Here is a 6,645-nt window from a genome sequence, read left to right as displayed (position 1 = left end):
TTGCTTCTGAGCTTGATGGCCGCTTGATTACCTTCACGCCTTTAAGACCCCAGACGCTATACTTACCTTTCTTGTTCTCGGGTCTCTTGCTCTCTGATGGTCGCACCAGGGTGCAGCTGCGTTAGCCAGTTCCCTACTTCAGCCTGCAAGGCTCACGTCTTACAAGACATCCCCAAGGAGAAGCCACATGGACCTACCTTGATGCAGTCCTGGGTGCTGGAGCAGCGTTGAGATGTTTACATGCTCACTGATTTGGCTTTCCTCCTGCAGTTGGTGTCATTGAGTGTATTTTGTGAAATTGAGCAGGACTTCGTAGATCTGTGTCAGACATATGGGCTAATGTTAGACTTATGGGCTTGGACAGCACTTGTTTGGCATGCTATCTTAATGTAGACTTACCCTTTATATAAAACTCTCTTATATACGTATAAGTTTCTGTGGATTTGTTTCTCTAGTCTACCTAGACTAGCACAAGAGTTGAGAGCCCTTTGGCCATTTATTGACAGTGCTGAAATACTTTTGTAACATTGCCTGAGCATAAGTGAAGCCAGGCTATAGGGCTAAAACCTGAGCGAGGAATGTCTATGGGCATAATAGATAAGAGAATGCTTGACTGAAGAATTGGATCCTAACATTTTTATCCTGAATTGTAACCTATTAACTGCTATAATAAATGCCATAACTGTGGGTTTGGTTTGTGAGTTCTGTGTGACCATTGCAATGAATTACTAAGCCCCAAAAAGAAGTCCATCAGAGGGTAGCTAGAGTCAGAATTGGCAAGTAGGATGTAGGTTGGAAGCACCTCTGATCTCAACATCATACGAATTTCCCTTGGTCTGATTAGTTTGAGCCCCCCCCCCCATGTGAAGCCAAGGAGGTCAGAAGCGCGCGCGCGCATGTGCGCGCGTGCACACACACACACACACACACACAGATACACATGCGGTTTTTTCACAATAAGACTTTATAAATAAAGTCTCAAGGAAAAAATAATAATTATTTTAAAAGCTTGGACTGTTGAAGTTTTCACTTAAGCAAGTAAGTACTAAATAAAGAGCTTTGGTGTTAATTCTTATTACCAGTTGCATTCTCAAACAATGTATTTTATCAACGTTGACATTTTTAGGATATTTCCTGAAAAGTATATATTTAAAGGATTCAAATATTACGATTTTATATTTATATTCCTCTACCATACCTAAGCATTTGTGTTCACTGAAAACTTTCCCCCATTTCTTCAACCCTCCATTTTGTGCCCTCAATCAAAACTAACTAATAAATGATATTATAATTACCTTATTCCTTCCTCTATAGCTATGTTCAGTAGCTAGAATTTGAAATTGCCATGTTTTCACCTATACAAACTAATGCATTTCTACATAGATGTTTCTCTAAAGCCAAATAAAACCTGAGTAGTTTTTCTCCTACAAAAATTTCATGATAGAAAAAAATGTAAGGTTAAAACCAATCAATATCAAGATAAGTCTGTGATTTTGTGACTTTTCACAGCAGTATAAACAAGCAATTTTTAAATTTTCCCTTTACTATTAAACTATGTTTATTTTACCTTAAAAAATAGACACCCCCCCCCCAACAAAAATCAACAACTAAGAAACAAATGCACACAAATAGAATAGAAAAGAAAATACGTCCCATTTTCTGACTAAGTCATCAAGGCTTAACCTGGGAAAAGAGATAACCTATGGATTAAATTTAAAGTCTGATTACTTTATTCCTATGGACATTGGGGGGTCCTTGGGCAGTGGGAATGGTTAATATTCTCAAGTGCTAATCAGAAGGCTCAGGTTGTGGTTAACCCAGAAGTGCTTTGGAAGAAAGGCCTGGTGATCTGCTTTTGAAAATTTCAGCCATAAAAAAACCTATGGAGCAAAGAAGAGTTGATAAAATCAGAAACACATGGAAATATTTAAGCCCGTGGACTAGTGAACTTCAGTATATAGAGCTATTAGATGAGAAGACCTAGAAGTTGCCCAGCTTACTACTACTGAGAGCTTAGAAAGGGATCACATTGAAAGGTTCCAGATAGGATGGAAGTAAAGGTGGAACAAAATTCAAAATCATTTTTTTTAAGACTGGCTTACTGGTTGGTGGAAATCCAAAGACTAACTTTTGTTGCTCTGCAGGCCTGGAACTGAACTTGCGCTCATGGCTCAACTATGAGCTAAACAGTAGATAGGTCTGTAGGGTGAGGAAATAATTCCCTGGAGGTGTGCACTTCTTAAAATAACCAAACATTTTATATGAAAAGGATAGCAATTGCACACAGACAAAGATCAGAAGACAGGAAAAGTTAGAAAAGAAGGAGAATTGAAACATAGGGAGGAAGTGAGATAAGTGATTTTATATTGGGAATATAACCAACAGCATGAAACAAAATGTGAATAAATGATTGAATGGAAATTGGTTTCCTCTGTAAACTTTTACACAATCCATAATTCAAAAAGAAAAACAAAACAACTCTATGAAGGTGCTATATATAGAAAGTTCCAAAGAGTCCAGAAGACAACTTAGAGAAATAATAGAGGAATTTAATAAACTTGCAGAGTACAAAGTCAACCAAAAAATTAGTTAGACTTCTGCACAAGCAATGACATACTTGAAAGGGAAATTAGGGGAAAATTTTAAGTTACAATACTATTTAAAAGAATAATGTGCCAAGGAGTAAATCTAGCCAGGAACAGGAAGAACTCATTGAATGAAAGCTGTGAAATACAGCTGAAAAGGATTAAAAAACACTTAAGAGAATGAAAAGGGTCCCATGTTCATGAATTGGAATTGGAATATTAAAATGATTAAATTGTCAATATCACCCAAACTACAAATTAAATGCAAACCCAATCCAAATTCCATCTCCCCTCTTTGCAGAAATAGAAAATCCAATGCTCAACTTTATTTGGAATGATTAGAGACCCCAAATGACTAAAATAGGAGGATTCAAACTTACCGGTTTTATAGGATTAGAATAAATTTTAAAAAGCCAGAGTAATCAAAATAGCTGAGTGATGGTATAACAACAGGCGTGTGGATAAATTTACCAGTAAGGAGAGGCTAGGACAAACCCACATATCTACAATCAATTGATTTTTGAGAAGAGCGCTAAGTCCATTCAATGGGGAAAGAAGTTTCTTCAATATATGCTGTTGGGAAAATTGGATTTCCATATGCATAAAAATGACATGCAACTCATCCTCAAACTATACGCAAAAACAAATTCAAAATGGATTTAAACTTAAGTGTGCAAATTAAAACCATAACAATTTAAAACTTTTGGTCACCAACTTTCACTTGCATATGGGGAGATGGAAAATGCCATGGATTGGAATAAACTCACCACAGTCCTCATAGCCATTCAACACTTAATCCTTCAACGTCTTAGCTTTTCAAGGTTTTTCAAAGGTCTTGTGCAGCAAATTTTCCTACTGCAATATGTCATTTGGTTTCTGGACAGCAGTTCCCATGAGCATTGATTGTGGATCCAAGCAAGATGAAATCATTGGCAACTTCAAGTTTTCTGTTTGTTAAGAAGTTACTTTTTGGTCCAGTGTGAGTACTGTTATTGATTTAACAAAGTTTTAACCCATATTGAAGTCTGCAGTCTTGATCTTTATCAGCAAGTGTATCAAGTCCTCCTCACTTTCAGGAAGCATGGTTGTGTCATCTGCATATCACAGATTATTTTTTTAATGTTATGAGATTTGTAGTCATCCAAAAGGAATCTATAATTTTTTCAGACTGCACACAAAGGCCTTAGCATAGTCAGTAAAACACAAATAGACATCTTTTATGTATGTTATGCTTTCAGCCAAGATCCATCTGAGATCAGCAATTTTATCTCTCTTGCCAAGTCCTCCTTTGAATCTAGCTTGAATTTCTGGCAGCTTCCTGTCCATGTGCTGCTACAACTATTTCTGAATGATCTTCAGCAAAATTTACTTCCATATGGTATTGATGATATTTTTCAGTAATTTCCACCTTCTGTTGGGTCATTTTTTTTGAAATGGGTGTAAGCCTGAATCTTTTCCAGTCTATTAGCCAGATAGCTGTCTTCCTAATACCTTGGCATAAACATGAATGCTTCTCATTCTGCATCAGCTTGTTTAAACATTCTAGGGCCTTGGTTTTCACTAACATCTTCAGTGAAGACCCAGTTGTTTTGTGCATGTTGTTCCTTTCCCTGTCCTTGTCCAGCTTGGGTTTCTTCCTTCTGTACTATTGGTCATTGATCACATGATACTTCTTGAAAGCACTGAGCATCAACCAATTGGTTTGGTACAGTGACTGTATTCCTTGCATCTTCTTTGGTGCTTCAGATGTTGTTCAATATTTTACTCATGGAATTCTTCCATATTAAAACTCAAGAACAGAATATTGTCTTTCTTCAGCTCATTCAACTTGACATATGCTACATGTTTTTCTTTTTTGTCTTTCTAACTCAAGTGTTTTTTGCACATTTCATCACAACCCTACTTTAGAGCAAGATTTTGAACTTGTCAGACTCACTACACTTATCCTCTACAACTACAATGTCAGAAAAGTCATATGGAGAAGAGACTCAAAACCCTGATCTCTTTGATGAAAGAGTGACAGAGTGGTCCTCATTTCCAAAGTCAATGAGGAAAACAAGGAGCAAAATCTACATATGAGCATCCACTGTCCAGGGACAAGCTGAACTGTTTCATTCATAGAGCAGAGCAACCAGAAAGGGGAACAGCAACTTCTCCACTGACCATCCACATAAAATGTGGGCTCTACCCTGGCTCCTCACACCTATCAGGTGAGGGAACAGAGGAGTCTACAACCCACAACCTAGTGAACAAAGTAGAAACACTGACAACACAGGAGGCTAATGAAGGGGATACTTAATTTTCTGCAGTTTTCCTTGGCTCCTTGGTGCCTAGATGGGATGCTTGCCCACACATTTACATGCTAGGAGGTAGCAGAGGCTGGAATAACCATCCAGCCCCAGCACTCACTTCAGTGGAGGCCTTAATCCCCTCAAGTGTTCAAAGGCTGAAACATCTGTGAGGACTTGTTGGTAATTATTGTTTTGCTCCCCTGTCCCTGTATTTTTTCTTTTGTTTAAAAAAAACTCCAAGCATTACTACAATAGGGGCAGAACCAACCCTAATATCTACACCAGCTACTACCAAAGAAATTAGCAGAGATACAGGGTTCTTCAGAAAAAGCAGCAGCCAGTTCAAATTTTGTTTTTTGTTGTTTAGTTGCTATCGTTATTGTTGTCTTATTGTTCTATTCTTTTGTTATCTTGCGAAAACATCAGTGGAATGATACAGGATGCAAGACAGAGGAAATAATCTGCAAGCCCCCACAACTCTACCTTGACCAGAAACGTCACCACCCCCTACAAACACATACCAATGGCTACAATCCTTCTGTATATATGGTCCCTAGATGCAACAGAGACTAATAAAGAGAAAACCATGACTGGTTCCAATGTGTGTGTGTGTGTGTGTGTGTGTTTGTGTGTAAAGGTGTGCAGGGTTTCCTTTCACTTGGTTATTGGCTAAGTTGTTTTGTCTGTGGTTTTGTGCTCCAGTTCTTGTTTTGTGTTTTGTTTTCATTCTTTCTTTTTCACTCCACCTGGTAGAGACAACTGTCCTAACATGTCCCAGCCACCCTAAAACTTACAAAGCTACAAGTAGATGGCAAAAAACATCATCCACTCCATTACCAGTTCATCAACAAATAGAAACAAACAATACAGTGACTCGAAGGCAACAATCTCAGTTCACACATGTGTTCAGTTACAGAATGGTATAAACAAGTGGAGCATTTACAGAGCCAGAAGACCTCCCTGAAGTAAGAAAGACGGGAAAGAATTTAGAAGGATGATTTCTTAAGTACTTTCATTGACCAGAAACTAAGATCAGAATGCAATGGCTAAAACAAAAAAATTGATAAATAAATAAATATTGAGAATAATTGGAGAAAACACTCCAAGAGCAAAGACTGACAAAATAAATGAAAAGATGTAGCAAAACAAAGCAAAAGAAATCCAGATTAACACTAAGTATTAGAAATAGATAACAATTTCAAAGAACAAAGCAGAATTGAAACAATGGAAGGCCAAGTTAATGAACTTTTAAAATTTCCCTTGATAGTAATACAGAACAGAAATCTTTAAACAGAACAACATGCTAAGTGAAGTAAGTCAGGCACAAAAGGACAAGTACAACACGAGTCCGCTGAGGTAAGCGTTAAAAAAAAATGCAAAAGGGGCATAGGGAAAAAGCTACTGTATACAAACATTCTTGGGGTGAGGACTGGGTAGTATGGCAGGGACCAGATCAAATGGAGGGATTCACCTGGTAGACAATTGGGGAGGAGTTGGGGAAAGGGAACCAAAAAAATGATGAAAAAAAGGAAGAATGGGTAGCATGGGCACACGCACTAACCCAACCAAGGGTTTATATCTCCACAGGAAAAGAGGGACTAGATTTCAACCCAGTGCTCCAAGGTGTGAATACAACATGCCGGCGCGGAGTAGGGAACCAGTGGAGAGGTCTGGGGGGCTGGGCCCAGTCCCAAATACTAAGTGGATGCCTGCCCCTCCCCCGAGAAGAAGTTACTTCAAAGGATGGCACTGAATCTGCAGCTCCTGGA

The sequence above is a fragment of the Echinops telfairi genome, unplaced genomic scaffold, assembly GCF_000313985.2.
Source record: "Echinops telfairi isolate 266 unplaced genomic scaffold, ASM31398v2 ScPeMD7_44;HRSCAF=162, whole genome shotgun sequence".
In the NCBI taxonomy this organism is placed as follows: Eukaryota; Metazoa; Chordata; class Mammalia; order Afrosoricida; family Tenrecidae; genus Echinops; species Echinops telfairi.
Note: the sequence above shows the minus strand (reverse complement) of the source record.